Genomic DNA, 16,977 nt, shown 5'->3' on the forward strand with positions numbered 1-16,977 from the left:
CAACTACTTCACCAGGGACCAAGTTCAGCAGAAGTTTCCTCATCTCATGGAGGAACTCAACGCAATGGGGACCATTGCTTCCTAAGGGGGGAGGAATGATCTTGGTGGATATTGGTGGCCACCTACCAATTCCACTTGGACCCCCACCATTGCTTCTTTCAGTTTTTCATTTTCCTTAATTGTAGCCCAGTTGACTATTTTTAGCAGTTTTTCGGGTCCTAAACTTACGGAGCCGTTTTGAGTCCCTAAACGACGTTTTTTTGGAAATCTACCACCGGTTAGTTTTTGCCTAAAATCATATTTTTCGTCGTAGTCCTCGGAGAGATCTTTCCAACAGGTTAACATGCGCGTCAAACGGAGATAATATGACCAAGTCATGACCCCGGGAAGTTGGTTGTCCAACATACCCCAACGAGGCCCATAAACTCTTGGTGTTACATCTCCTCGAGTTAGGGTTTTTGTTGTTTATGGTTTTCTCTTATTGTTCAATAATTAAAAGGCCCTTGAGCCTCATTGTAAGGCAGTTCAGAGGCATGAAGCCACCACATCTCTTCTCAAAGATAAGCTACCATCACCCTAGTTGGTTTATTTCCATTTCTGTTTGTAAGCATATTTCAGTATTTTACATTAATGAAATGAATTATTATTTTTGCTACGTCTCTGTGTTTATGGTTATCTCTGTAATTTGTTGCGTTCCTGTTTAAATCTAGATCAATTGAGGACTTGACATAACCAACATCGAAGACTGAAGTGCCTCAACTGCTCGATTGGTACTAGAACAATGTGATGTTAAACCGTAAAGGTTGAAGGTTGTAAAACAATTGTCATTGGATGTGCTAATGGGAAAATAGTAAGTTGAATGACAATCATGAGAGATAGAATCATGATTAGATGGGTTGGTTAAAGCATCAGATTCCCAGTTTGTAATTAACAAAGATAAATCAATTTGAATAGCTCTGTGGATGCTCTGAATAATCGAACCAACTTCCTCGCATGCTGAATGTGATGAATCATTTTCCTGGAACTGGTGATGAATTGTACAAGCATCATAATCATCAAAAGAATTTAAAAGGGATTCCATCACAATAAACACATGAGACTAGTTAGGACATAGTGAGTGGAGAAGGATTTGATTCATGTGATAACTCGTGCATTCATTATCACTCAAGAGGATTTCAGGTGTGATGAAGGGAAATATTTGCAATAAAACATTCGCAAGGAAAACTAGGAGCTGATTACTAAGAAATGAATCTGATAGGAATGATCCCTTTAGCCAAAGATGGACTTTGGAAGGATTAACTTTTCAATTCCATAACTCTATGAGAGATACACGTTCCAAACACGAGTTTGATGCGAGAGATTTGCATGAAGATGAATGAACTAAAAAATATTCTTGAATCCATTCAGAAGTAAAATCTTGAAAATTCAAACGATTACATCCTAAATACCAAACATCTTTCAGAAAGAGATTTCATTGAGTGAAACCATGAAAATAGATTATTGTGTGAGAGAAACTAGATCTGACTTAGTTCGAGGGGCTTACCAAAGTCGCAAGACCCTGACATAACCATCAATGGAAGTTGAAGCGCCTCGACTCTCTAATAGGTCCCAAAAATTTCCAGGATTGTAAAATCGCATTTTGAATATTGAATCAGATCGTGCATGGTTTGAGGATAGTTTCTACCACTGGTTTTAATAAGGCCACTGCTCACCGGATGGTAGCCATCTCTGTCACTAATTTTACCTGATTTTTTAACTTCAACAACCAAATTACTTAAGTCAAAATATTCTTCTGATCGTAAATTCGAAGATGAATGAATCGACGAAATTTTATGGGCAAGATGATTTGAAGAGTTGTCTTCATGCAAGAGAATATATGATGAGGGATGAGAAGAGTACTCAATGATTTGATTATTTTCATTTGCATCATGGATAATCTCACCACCTTGTGCCAATTGAGAGGTTAACTCATTGGATGAAGGAATTGAAGAGAATGGAATATCTCCATCGCGATTAGATGCATCATAAACAGTAGAGCATAAGGGATGGTGACATGAAGAGGAGGTTTTGATAAGCACATTTTCTTTGAACATACCAGATTCTGGATCTAAAGTAAAATCTTCATGAGAAACCAAAAGATTAGTTGATGCACCTAGGCATTCGTGATCACATAAATCAACAAAGTCATCACCATCAGAATGATTATTTCCTAAGGCTACAAATTGATTGAAAGAGTTGATTGCATTTGATTCACTACCGATATTAGCATATTGAAAATCATCCAAGAATGGAAGCGCGTCATCTTCACATGGAGTATTTTGGAAAAGAGCATAAAGATTGAAAGCATATTCACCTTCTCATTCCTCTACCTATGTAATGTGACTTCCTTGTATCTGATCGCAATTTGAACCAACAACTTGAAAATTGAGAGAGTGTGAAAAACTAGCTAGTGGAGCAAGTTGATTGGGTGGATCATGGTACAAAGAGTCATGGCATGTAGATGATAGAGGATAATAGAAATCTAGATCATATTTAAGACTAGAGTTATGAATAGTAACATCATCTTGTGAAATGGAGGAGTTAGTCTTCACCATGGGCTTCATGAGCCATTCTTGGATTTCCTCCATTGAATCTGAGTCATGACAAGTGGAAGAAGAATGAGAAGATGGATTAGGAATTTGATTTGCAGATTTCCCAACTTTATTATCATTGCACAAAGACACCCTCATCGGAACTAGAAAAGGAGGAGGACAAAGAACAAAAGGAGCAGTAAATTCCTCCTTTGAAATTAGAGGTGTCTCATGATTCACAAGAGTTGGGGAAGTAGAAACATTAGGGGGTTCAGGTTCACCGTGCAAAGAGACATGAACCAAACATTGAAATTTTTGTTTAAAGAAATCCCAATCCGCATCTTCTTCAGGAAATTCACAATAAAGGTGAAGGAATCGATTATAGAAATCCTCAACTGATTCATCGGGCTTCATTATTAACTTATTGAATATTTTATAAACATCTTGGTAATCATACCTATCAAAGGATTGATAAATCTCCTTAAGGAAATGATGAAAAGAATGGATGGAGGTAGGTGGTAAGGTATGGAACCATTGATTAACACGGATTTCAAGGGTGAGGAAGAAAAGCACACAAGAAAATTCTTTGTTGGGCAATTTAATTGTCTGTTAAATCCCTATCATTTAATTTGTCAACCCGAGGGTTTCGTAAACTTAGAAGAAAACCCAAATATATGGGACCTCAAATGAAACTGGTGTAGGAAATTTGTTTAGAATGGAAATTCATATTACAAATGTTTGATCAATGGAATTAGTTTACTTTAGAAGATAGAGAAGAGTCTCTTTTTCAAGAGTCTTGATTGTCCTTCTACAATATTTCTATAATAACATTGCCAAACATATAAGAAAGCAAGAAAGAAATCATATAAATGAAAGCAAGTAAATATTGTTTTCAGTTTAGTTCTTAGCTCATGGAGAAGAGTCTCCTAACTTAGGAGGAACTGATTGTCCTTCTCACATAAAAACTAGCTACTGAAAGGAAATCAATCTTCACATAAATTTAATCTAGGAAAGCATATAAGAAAATAAATCTTGTTTCAGTTTAGTCTAGCTCATGGAGAAGAGGCTCCTAACTGAGGAGATCCTGGTTGTCCTTCTCACATTCAAACTAGCTACTGAAAGGAGATCAATCTTCACACAACAAAACATGGCCATAACATGAATTCATATTGAAATTATCTACAAATATTTACAACAAAGAAATAAGATGAACATCAGAATTAAAACTAGTATATTCACAATTATGAACATTAATCTACAACAAAGTGTACTTAACTTGGTATGGTTATCCTTCCATTCCTCAATGAGCACACATGAACAACTATCACACCTTAAGAATCAAACAACACTCATAACTCATGATTTGGAGAAAATGATATTATTCATGTTGAATGAACAATCATAAATTTGATGCTAATGAATAACTGATAATTGTTCTCCTTCCTTTGAAGGATGCTTCTCTTATTTATACATGAATTAGGGATATGTACTCAATAAATGTAGATCCCTTAAATATCTACTAGATCCATACTTGTCTCAACTTATCCCTAAATACTAGATACAAATCCCATGACACATCAAGATCTCTATGATCTTTCTCCTTGGAATATGGTCCACCTCTTGAATCTTGGGAGGCCACATAAGGGTGCCTTGGAAGCTTCCAAATGATCTACACATGTCATAAAACTCAAGCCACTTTTAGGTATAAGAAAATACATGTTATTTCTCTAACTTTTAATCATAAATTCACTCTAAATACATGAAATTAATAACTTTGGAAAATGTAAATGTGAACTCATGTAGTAATGATAATGTAGGGTTATGTAATGATAATGTAATGGAATGAGGTGACAAAATGAGGATAAAGGTGAAAAATAAAGTGAAAGTGAATGTTAATTTGGCGGCCCAACATACCCCCCAACTTAAGTTATTGCATGTCCTCATGCAATCTATTGCATTGATTCACTTAATCATGATTTAATCTTTTTTCTTTGTCTTGATTTTATATGAACTTTGGCTAATATCGAATTTTTAACTCCGCATAATTTTATTTTTGACAACTTTGTTCTTTTTGCAAAGTGTTCTTTTTGAAAAACATTTGATTGCAACATATTATTTTGGTTGGCTCTTGTGTGACAACCAAAATTTGATTAGTACTGGTTCTTGTGTAACAATACTTTCGTTGTTTGTATGTTGCATCAAAATACTTTGAAAACATTTAATCAACCATTCATTCTTCGATCATTATTTACAAAACATGTAATTTTTGAATCATAATGCAATAACAGTTGTTTGGAAAAGTATGTTGGTTAGGATGGCGTGTGCATAAAGGACATATATGACATATGAAAGGTGATAATGTAGTATGAATGTGAATATGAGGTATGAAAATGAAAATGGTGAACATTTTCCAAAAATTATAAGTTCAGTATTAAAGGAATTGTATGATAAAAAGCTAGAAAAGAACATATATTTACTTACCCAAGTGGACAAACTGTGTATATGTAGAAAAGTGTAGCTCCTACTGCTGAATCATGGAATGAAGAATACAAGAATGTGGTTTTTGTCTTGGTTGCATACATGATAGATGAAGTTGTGAATGTGGATTCTTTATTACTGCTATTGAATATGTTCCAAAGTATAAATATTGTTGAATCTACTACTGAATCATATAGTCTTCATGTCGTTCCATATCGTGCCATAATTCTTTCCATGTGAATAAATGTGTCAATGTCGAACATGGAAAGAAGTCATTAGATTATCAGGCATTGATGAATGTCGTTAGCCAACACGAGACAAACTCACCATTAATGTCAATGAGTGCCAAGGTACCTAAGTACATCTTTCGAAGTGTGAATAAATGAGCTGATGTCGAGCCACTTGCAAGATCCAATAAACAATGGACATTAATGTATTCCCATTGTTCGTTGGCAAGAAGACTTGCCATTAAGGCATGCAAGCCTCAAGGTACTAATAGTGACTCTAGTCTTTGTCCCAGATAAGGTGTTGAGGTCGATGGGTCAAGACTTGTTGAAAGGTGGGCCTTAACGAATCCCACATTTGTCAACGCGAGTTCGTACAAAATGATTGGTAGGGCTATAGATACAAGATGTTATGGTCAAACAACTTTTATGGCAAGGAAAACAAGGCAATGTAAAGAGATGGATGGTTTATCTGTGAGGCAAAAGCATGAACTGAAAAGAAGGAAAAAATGTATGTGACTTAGAGAAGTAGACATGTATGAAGTCATGATGGATAAGGAAATGAATCAGTGGACTTTAACATGGATGATTGATGAAGCTTTGAAGGAGAAGTATGGGTAAACATATCATGATGCAAAATATTTTTGTGTAATGACAAATGTCATGACATATGTAATTAAAAATTAGCTCCTTCAAGCTTTAATGATGCATGTTTTATTGTGATTTCTAGAGATCACATCTGCATGGACTTGGATTGTCACGCACCTGTAAAAGCTTAGTACAAATCCTGCATGAAAATTGTAAGAGATTTTTGAAAGATATAAAATGCAAGAATGAGTATGAATGCTCAGAAACCAAAATAAAATGAAATACCTATTTCCTTTACGCGCAAGTTCCTTTGAAGTAACTCCAAGGAAGAAAGTTAGCATAAGTTGTTTTAAAGAGTTATGAAATGTCCATAATTTTCTTTTTTTAATTGTTTTGATTTTTTATTTTTTTTTAATTGTTTTGGTTTTTAATTGTTTTGATTTTTTTTTATTGTTTTTTTTTTCTAATTGTTTTGTTTTCAATTGTTTTCAATTTTTTTAATTGTTTTGATTTTTTATTTTTATTTTTAACTAAAATTTAATTTGTTTTGTATTGTATTGTTATAATAAATAAATAAATAAACTCTATTCTAATCTCAACTATCTTTTGAAATAAATCTATTCTGAATTGGTGACAATAAAAATATTCTATGGATCACCCATAGGGGACAGATTCCTTCTTCTGAACCTACCAAACGCGTACACCATAAGCTCGAGGATACTGAGATAACAACTTGCACCGAATACAGAATCTCACAGAGTCTCTGTATCCATTTTCTTCACGAACTCATCATCCCACTTCTACACATCCTACTCCCTCATACGCCTCCCACGCTCATCATCCTCCTCATTGGGAATGCACCAGAGTAAAGTGAAAGGAGTGACTAATGTGGTGGCAATGGGTATTGATCCTAGGTTAACTTTGGGCAATCTCCTTGAAATGTCGTTCTTTGTGACGCACATCTTGCAAGGCGTGTTTCCTGAGTAGTACAGCCATTGATGATGATTATCCCAGAGCCCTCCAGGAGGACAACACATGCCACAACAGTCTTCCTTCAACCTGTCCTAATGAGTTTCTGGGCAACGAAACCTCCAGGCAGCCTGCACTTCACATATTTTGGGAGGTCTCGTATCTCAAGGTCGCTTAGTGTTGGTATTGTTGCAATGGTCATTCTTATCGTAGAGGCACCATTCAAATGAAGTCCAGTCGGTCTTTGAGATTCTTGGCTCTGAGAGGTAATCCTAGGAAGGATTTGTTAAGGGATTTTGTTGGACTGTGGATTTGGGCGATGTGAAATCCAGAAAATGAGGCAGCCACAGAAGCTATTGCCTACAAGAATTTTTCCCTGTACCTTTCCCTCTACTCCCAAATAAGTTGGAGCATACAGTCCCTCGTCAGCATTTCCGTTGTCAGCCAGAGCATTCCTAAGATCATAGATCTTGTTTGTGAAATCTACCACTGTCAAATTTTATGGATCCACTTTATCAGTCGCTCTTAACTTTAAAAATCTTAACATAAGGTAGACCCAAGACATGATGAATTTCTGGATGCCATTCGCATTGTTGGGCCCAGCAAAACTGCAAAAATGCATTTGCAAAATAGACATTGAAACCCATAAAAATATGCCATAAAGCGTGGCCCTGAGGATTGATGTACCAGCTAGAGGATGTGTCACAAAAGGTCTGGTCCAACAGCTAGCACATCCCCCCTAAAATCAATGTCAAGATGAACAAATGGGCCAAACGCTTTGCTGTTGGTTCTGTCGTATGTATATAGTACTTGTACATTCGCAGAAGACATAGCAGAGCCAAAATTATATAATGTATCTTAAACCCTAGATCAAACCAAAACAACTAATGAAGAGTGGAAAATGCAGCAAAATCGAGATTTTTTTATCATGCTAGAGAATCTTGGCGCAATCTTTGTTAAGCTCCATCTCCCATAACGGTCGCTGACTATCTGGAATCTGTCTGCCACCGAATCAGCTCCATCTACCAACCGATTCCATTAATTTAGGAAACTATGTGCAGTTAGATTAATTTCTTGTTGGAGCTTTCTGAAGTGGTCCATTACTCCATCTGGAGTTCTCTACCTTGATCTATGGAACACCTAACACATAGCCAACAGAAGCTTGATGGAAGCTTGGCTATATATTTATCTGTTTGGTCCCCAAGCTTGTATCTCAATCCCCTTTAGTTACACCATCAAGTTGAGAGAGCAGAGCCTGGAAGTACCTTCAGATTTCGTATCTGCTTGTTTTGAAAGTGCCAAATAAGACTTGGGAACGATCTGCCTGTCTTTATATAATCTTTTCTTTTGGTTGCAGGCGTATTTCAAATCTTCTGAGAGGAAATACGAGTCAATGTTATTCAAAAGGCCGCATATCATTTTTGCAAAGCCTTCCCTAGTGATCTTGGGTTCTCCTCTTGTCTCTTTTTTTTTAGCCTGTTCTCCACGAGTACAATCGGTAACCCAATTCAACTATTTCACCCATCTTGGTCAATGCCCATTTCTAAGTTCTCACTATTCTGGGTTTTCATTTTAGAGGCCAGAGGGGTTCTTCGTTGTTTTATTTCTGCAACGCTGGCAATCCCTTCAGCTTGAAATCTGCTCAGATTGTCCTAAGCATTGTGCGCAACTGTTTTGTTTTTTTGGGTATCCGATGAGCGTTTCAATGGCATTCTGATCCTTTAATGTGTTGAATAGATCCCACATTTTAGAGACTACTGGTTTTTGGTATTGCTTGTTTGTTTCAACAAGCAGCGGTACAATTTCAGACAACAAAACAGCCAGTTTTTAAGTTGCAATTGCATTCATGGTGTTAATGTGCCCACATAGTGATCTACTATTATTCCGATTCACTGAGTAGAAGTGGACTGCTTCAAGATCGGAGTGAGGTGCACCAATTGCTGGAGGTAAGCTTTCTTGGGCATCCAGTTTTTATGATTCTTTACAATAAGTAAAAAAAAAAATTTAATTCCGCATTAATTTCAGATTTGGCATTGCTGAAATTCGATTGTTAATTAGAATCATTGTTAAATAGCTAACATTTGGTATCAGAGCCTTAATTTATCTCTGCCTTGATGTGTATAAATTTATAACTTTGCTCATATTTAATTTGCGTAAAGCAGTGCTTTAATTTAATTTTAATTTTAATTTTATTTATCTTGTGAGCAAATAGCTTGTTTGCTTGTCTATGTTTGTTTGTTTTATAAACTTAAAGACGGAGCCTGAAGTCAAGCCAGCTAGCCTTCGAACTACATTTGCTATGCAAGTGCAAAGTAGATCAATGCTGCTTCAATCTATCTCTGGATTTTGTTTATAAACTGAACAATCGATTTGCAGTCATTTACGGTAATGCTGACTGCTTTAACTTTAATTTTAATTTTATTTTGTGAGGAATTATCACCGTCATTTATGGCAGTTTTTACAAGAAACAGTTATATGGAGTTTATTTAAAATGTCATTTTGACTTACTCCTTTTAGGAAACATTATTTTTTCTCTGGTTAAGTTTTGTTTATGCAATTTATGTAAGAAATAATGTCTAGTGATCCATATAATTTTAATTAATTAGAGAATAGCCACGGCATCTTTAATTAAATAAAATTATATATTATGATTGGTTAGATCACATAAAGATTATTTAGACATTAAATTGTAATTAATTAGACTAAATATAATAAATTTTATCTCACGGGAATTTTTATTATATTTATGTAATTAATTAGGATAAAATTTCATAACCTACCCACAGGAGTTATGAATTAATAGTTTTATCATAAAGTTCAAAACTATGAATAATTGAATCTGCTTGAATTAAAAATTTAGCCCACGGGCAATTTTTATGTCATTAGATTCAATTTTGAGCATGATTTACATTGGTAAAACATGAAAATTTATTAAGCCTCAATTTTAACATAAGCATGTGATTTTTAATTTTGATGCAGTTGTACAACCTGCAAATTTCTCTGAAATTCGTTGTGACATTCCCGAACTTAAGGGAGATAACTATAAGGTTTGGAAGGAGAGGGTTCTCCTTCATTTGGGGTGGATGGACATAGGCTATGCTATTAGGAAAGATGAACCATTGGAACTCACTGATACCAGCACTGCAGCGGACATCACGCTTTATGAACGATGGGAGCGATCCAATCGTCTAAGCATGATGTTTATTAAGACTAAAATTTCAGCTGGTATTCCTGGTTCCATTGATCAGCATGAAAAGGTACGAGACTTGTTGAAGGCCATTGATGATCAATTCGTCACTTCAGACAAGGCACTAGCAAGCACCCTAATCATGAAGTTCTCATCCCTATGGCTCACCAGTGTGAAAGGTGTGCGCGAGCACATCATGCAGATGAGGGACACTATGGCTCAATTGAAGAAACTCGAGGTTGATATATCTAAGTCCTTCCTAGTGCACTACATCTTGAACACCCTTCCGCACCAATACATACCTTTCAAAATCTCATACAACACACATAAGGATAAATGGTCAATTAATGAACTCATGACCATGTGTGTTCAAGAGGAAGAGAGACTGGTGATGGAACTGGGAGAGAGTGCAATGCTGGCAACGCGTGGAAAGGGAAAATCTCAAGCCAATCGGAAAGGGAAAGGTAAAGTACCTCCCCAAGCCGATATCAAGAAGGATTCCAAGTGTTTCTTCTGTAAAAAGAAGGGACACATGAAGAAGGAATGCGCCAAATTTCAGAAATGGCTTGCGGACAAAGGTAATTTATTCTCGTTCGTTTGTTATGAATCTAATATGGTTAACATCAATATTAACACATGGTGGATTGGTTCTGGATCAACAATTCACATTTCGAATTCCTTGCAGGGTTTGCAAAACCTAAGGAAGCCAGTGGGAAGTGAGCAAAGCATCTTATCAGGAAACAAGATGGGCTCGCATGTGGAAGCTATAGGAACATGTTATTTAACTTTAAGTAGTGGCTTTGTTTTAGAATTATAAAAGACCTTTTATGTTCCAAGTTTTTCTAGAAACTTGATTTCAGTCTCAAGGCTTGTACCTTTTGGATATTCCATTAACTTTTCAGAAAAATCTTTCAGTCTATTTTATAAATCTGATTAAGTTGGGAATGGTATTTTGTCTAATGGTCTTTACTGCATTAATTTACAAAACAATGTCACTTATGATTCAATGCATGTTCACACTGGCACTAAAAGATGTGTTATTAAAGAAGATTCCTCTAAATTATGGCACCGGAGACTAGGTCATATCTCCATAAAAAGAATTAAAAGATTGGTAAATGAAGGAGTACTTAATACTCTAGATTTTACTGATTTTGAGACTTGTGTGGACTGCATAAAGGGAAAGCAGACCAACAAGTCAAAGAAAGGTGCAAATAGGAGTTAAAACATATTAGAGATCATACATACTGATATATGTAGTCCAGACATGGACTCACATGGTCAGAAATACTTCATCTCCTTTATAGATGATTACTCATGATATATGTATCTCTACATGCTTCATAAAAAGAGCGAAGCATTAGATGCCTTTAAGATCTTTAAGGATGAAGTAGAGAAACAATGTGGCAAGCAAATTAAGATCATGAGATCAGATAGAGGTGGAGAATATTATGGTAGATACACAGAAGATGGACAAGCACCTGGGCCATTCGCTAAATTTCTTCAAGAGCATGGGATTGTTGCCCAATACACCATGCCTGGTTCACCCGACCAGAATGGTGTAGCAAAAAGAAGAAACCGAACATTATTGGACATGGTGTGGAGTATGCTTAGCAGCTCCAATCTTCCTAAATCCTTGTGGACTAAAGCACTTAAGACGGCAGTGTATATATTAAACCAAGTTCCAACCAAGGCTGTTCCTAAAACGCCATTTGAATTATGGAAAGGTTGGAAACCGAGTTTGCGACATATGCGCGTTTGGGGATGCCCATCTGAAGTGAGAATATATAATCCACAAGAGAAGAAGCTGGACCCAAGGACTATTAGTGGGTATTTCATTGGATATGCTGAAAGGTCTAAGGGTTACAGATTTTATTGTCCATCTCACAGCACTAGGATTATGGAATCAAGAAATGCAAAGTTTCTTGAACAAACCAGGAACATAGTTTCTGAGAAGGATCATTCAGAATCTCAACCTTCCACCTCAAGTCATAGATTGGTTATTGTTCATAGCACCCCTCAAGTACAAACTGGTGTTGAACAACCAATTGTTGAAGTTCCACAAGCTGCTGATGACATTCCAGTAGATCAGGTAGTTCAAGAGTTGCCAAGAACTTTTGAACAACAAGTTGAACCACATACTTCTTAGGAAGATGATGGTACAACATTAAGAAGATCTACTAGACCAAAGAGATCAGCAATTCCTGATGATTATGTTGTGTATCTGCAAGAATCTGACTACAACATTGGAGCCAAAAATGATCCCGAGTCATTTTCACAAGCCATGAGTTGCAAAGAATCAGAACTATGGTACAATGCCATGAAGGAAGAGATGAATTCCATAAAGAGTAACGAAGTCTGGGATCTTGTTGAGTTGCCTAATGGTGCAAAATCCATTAGATGTAAATGGGTCTTTAAGACAAAGAAAGACTCATTGGGAAACATTGAGAGATACAAGGCAAGACTTGTTGCTAAGGGATTCATTCAGAAAGAAGAAATCGACTACACGGAGACTTTTTCTCCTGTATCTAAGAAAGATTCCTTGCGCGTTATTATGGCATTAGTAGCCCATTTTGACTTGGAGTTGCAACAAATGGATGTGAAAACGACATTTCTCAATGGAGATCTAGAGGAGGAGGTTTACATGAAACAACCTGAAGGATTACCCTCTAGTGATGGTGAGCAATTGGTTTGCAAGCTCAAGAAGTCATTATATGGTTTAAAACAAGCATCCCGCCAATGGTATTTGAAATTCCATAATGTAATTTCTTCTTTCGATTTTGTAGAAAACATTATGGATCAATGTATATACCTGAAAGTTAGTGGGAGTAAAAAAAAAAATTCTTGTTTTATATGTGGATGACATTTTGCTAGCAACCAATGATAAGGGTTTGCGACATGAGGTGAAAAAATTCCTCTCTAAAAATTTTGATATGAAGGATATGGGTGAGGCATCTTATGTCATTGGCATTAACATCCATAGAGACATATTTCGAGGCATCTTGGGTCTATCACAAGAAACCTATATTAATAAAATTTTAGAGAGATTTCGGATGAAGGATTGTTTACCAAGTGTAGCTCCCATTGTGAAGGGTGATAGGTTCAATTTGAACCAATGCCCAAAGAACGACTTTGAAAGGGAACAAATGAAGAACATTCCATATGCTTCTGCTGTCGGAAGCCTAATGTATGCTCAAGTCTGCACAAGACCTGACATTGCATTTGTTGTGGGAATGTTGGGACGATATCACAGTGATCCAGGTTTAGACCACTAGAGAGCTGCAAAGAAAGTAATGAGGTACCTTCAAGGAACCAAAGACTACATGCTTATGTATAGACGGACGGACAACTTGGAAGTAATTGGCTACTCAGATTCTGAGTTTGTTGGATGTGTTGATTCGCGCAAATCAACATCAGGTTACATTTTTATGATGGCCGGTGGAGCTGTATCATGGAGGAGTGCCAAGCAGACCTTGATTGCCACTTCCACTATGGAAGCCGAGTTCGTCTCCTGTTTTGAGGCTACTTTACATGGTGTATGGCTTAAGAGTTTCATTTCTGGGCTTAGAATTATGGATTCTATTTCTAAGCCATTGAGAATATAATGTGATAATTTAGCTGCTGTTTTTTATGGCTAAAAAAAACAAAAGTGGGAGTCGAAATAAACACATCGAGGAGCTGGGCGGAGCAACCGAAACCCTAGTCATGGCGGAACCCTAGGGCACCAGGGAAACCTGGACCTGTTACCCGCAGCAATGGATATGGTTTTCTTTGGAGGTTTCCCACGAAGGTCCGACCGCGGTTTATGAAAACTATTATTGTTTTGACCTCGTGAATCAACAAGCTTGTCGGCTTCCTGGCGTCAACTGCTCACGGGTTATTCTGGCCCCTTGTTTTACGTTGCGGTCCCTCACCGATTTCTTTTGGTGCACAGGCTTCCTTCCTTTCTGCAGGGCAGTCCCCTGGACGGTCCCCTCTGGGACAACTCTGTATTGACAGGCAACATGGGCGACGAAGATCTCGTAGACTACGAGGCGGACCCCACGCCTCACCAAGACATCTGGGCGCATACGAAGAGGCCTTCTATGAAGCCTCGGAGTGTTGAACTGGCCTCTGGGACAGCTGCCTCCTCTCTGCAACCGCATCTGCCGCTCACAGGAAAGAAGAAACCCTCTGATTTCATCCTGGCCGACTCTCCGGCCCTTGACTGTCCGCCCCTTTCCCCTGCTACACTACACTTATTGGGCTCCTGCCTTCAATCCTCGCCTTCTTTCGACTCTCCGCTCCTGAACCCCACTCGCCCTGCTTTCCCTCAGCCCCCACCGCCTCCGCCTCCATCGAACTCACCTTCACCCTCCGTCTCATTTATGCCGCAGAACCAACCGGCCTCACCTCGCCCCCCCCATTCTCTTCTTCCGGGCACTAGCTGTATTAGACCTCGCTCCCCGATACGCTCGGGATGTTTTAACTCTCCTCTACTCCCGGTTCGATCTGCGGGATCCGCACAGCACAATTCATTGGACCCGTGTCGTAAGCTATTAAAGGACTTCCCCTTTGGCAAGCGCACAGAGAAATTGAAAAAAGGTAGGTGCCTGCGAGCTATTGATTCAGACTTCAACATCACCTTTGGGGAAGAAGCTCTGTTGCCGGATGTGATGGAAACTGGCCATAGAGTCCTGGTCGGTAGGGTAAGGGGACGTACCTACTCTATGGAAAGACTCAAGCTCTGGGTGGAGGAGATATGGGGCACTCTGCTTAAAGAACTTCCTGATATCAAGGTCCTTGCGAGGGGTTGCTTCGCACTGCAATTCCACAGGCCTGAATATACTCATTGGATTCTCTCCCAATATTGGCATATCGAGTTAGCACCAGTCATGCTCAAGCGTTGGGATCCTCTGTTTGACCCGGAACGTGAACAATTGGGGGCTGGACCCATCTGGGTTCGTCTTCCTGGTCTGCCTATGCAATTTTGGAACCCGTATGTATTCAAGCGAATTGGGGACACCCTCGGCACCTACCTGGAGCATGACAAATCCTATGAGAAAACGGGAATCATGACAATGGCCCGTATACTTGTTCATCTTGACACCAGGCCGGGACTGGAGGAGAAAATCACTCTGCACCACTGCCATGTCTCTCGCAAGCAAATGCTGGATTACGAAGGTGTACCATTTAGATGCCGTAGATGCCATAAAATTGGTCATCTCTATAAGGATTGCCCACTGAATTCGGGGGTGACTTCTGAAGATACCAAGGGACCAAGACAGCAGCCTACAGTGGACCAAAACATAGGAGTTAATATTCCTACGGAAGGGGAGCAGACTCAACAAGAGACTCCATCCAAGCAGGCTAGCGAAGGCGCCAAAAAGAACACCAGAAGAAAGGCTTCATCTACACCTGGGCCGCCTCGTACCCGCTCCAAGACTGCGGCGACTGCTCCTGCTCATCCGGGTAATGATTCTATTCCCAACTGTTCTCACAATATTTCTGATGCTATGCAATCTGTTATTCACTCTTCTTTGCGGTCCCCTCACACTGAACATATACCCCTTCCCTCCATCCCCTGCACCATTGCCCCTCCTCCACCCACCTTCTCCACTACACCCTCCTCTCACAAATTGGACCTGGGTCTCCCTGAATCCTCCTCCTCTCCGGTGGGATCCGGATCACACCCTTATCATCTCAGACCCCGGGCTCGACCCAGATTACTGGGTCTGGGATCCTCCCCTGGTCGTTACCGCAAGCCAAAGAGGGGTCGACCATCTAAAATCAACTCGGCCATACAAAATGTTGTTGCTGATGTCGCCCAGGGGCGACAATATACCATTGAATGGGCACTTAGAGCTATTGAGCCCCTGGTCTGCGGTTCCCCATGATCTGGCTCTCATACAATTGCAGGGGACTAGCCAACCCCAAAAAACGTCTGGCTCTGAAAAGACTTATTTATGAATCAAAATGCGATATAATATTCCTTCAGGAAACTTTATGCACATCTGAGGCGGCGGTGCGAAGCCTACAAACTCTTCTCCCTGGATGGATATTACATGGATTGGATGCGTGTGGCCGATCTGGTGGTCTGGTCATTGGCATTAATCCCAGAAAAAGCAGGCCTCTCTCCATATGGGGGGGCAGAGGCTTCCTCGGTATGGACATATTCATGGGAGATTTGGGTATCCCTATCAGGATTATTAACATATATGGCCCCAACCAGAATAGGCTTTAATTCTGGCAAAACTTTCTGAATGGCAATCATATCACTCAGAATACAGTGCTGGGGGGCGATTTCAACTTCTCCTTAGGGGTTGGAGAATCCTGGGGAAATCATGCACAGAGTGATCCTATTGCGGATCAAATGAATATATTAATTGATGCTCATAGATTAGTGGATATACCTATGAATAAGAAGCTCCCAACGTGGCACAATCAGCGTACTGGTGAGGCAACTCTGGGGCGGCGTTTAGACAGATTCATGATGCATGAGGAGCTAATTCAATTGTTTCCCCTGTATAGACAATGGGTCAACACTGGGGGTCTATCAGATCATCATCCGATTCTACTTCAGGTTAGCGATAAAAAATTGAAGCCACGCTCCCCTTTTAAATTCTTTGCTGGATTCCTCAAAGAGCCGGATTTCATGAAGATGGTCTCGGATTTCTGGACTTCACAACCTCCCCTGAGAGAGCAGAGAAAAGCGATGGATTTCTGTGATAGACTAAAGAAGCTAAAGGAATTGACTGAAACCTAGGCGAGGAGAAAGAGAATCAGTGATGAACAGTTACTAAAGGACACTGAAGAACAGATAGCTTTACTGACAGATGAGAAGGGTACTGGCTACCTCACTGATGACTCGAAAACAGTACTGAATCAATTGCTTGGGAAAAAATCAAGGATACTACAAGAAAAGGAGGAGCTGTGGAGGCTAAAAAGCAGAGCCATTTGGCTTAAAGCTGGAGACAGTAATACT

The sequence above is a fragment of the Pinus tabuliformis genome, chromosome 3_1 (assembly GCF_031772625.1).
Source record: "Pinus tabuliformis cultivar Carrire ecotype Pingquan chromosome 3_1, CPIR1, whole genome shotgun sequence".
In the NCBI taxonomy this organism is placed as follows: Eukaryota; Viridiplantae; Streptophyta; class Pinopsida; order Pinales; family Pinaceae; genus Pinus; species Pinus tabuliformis.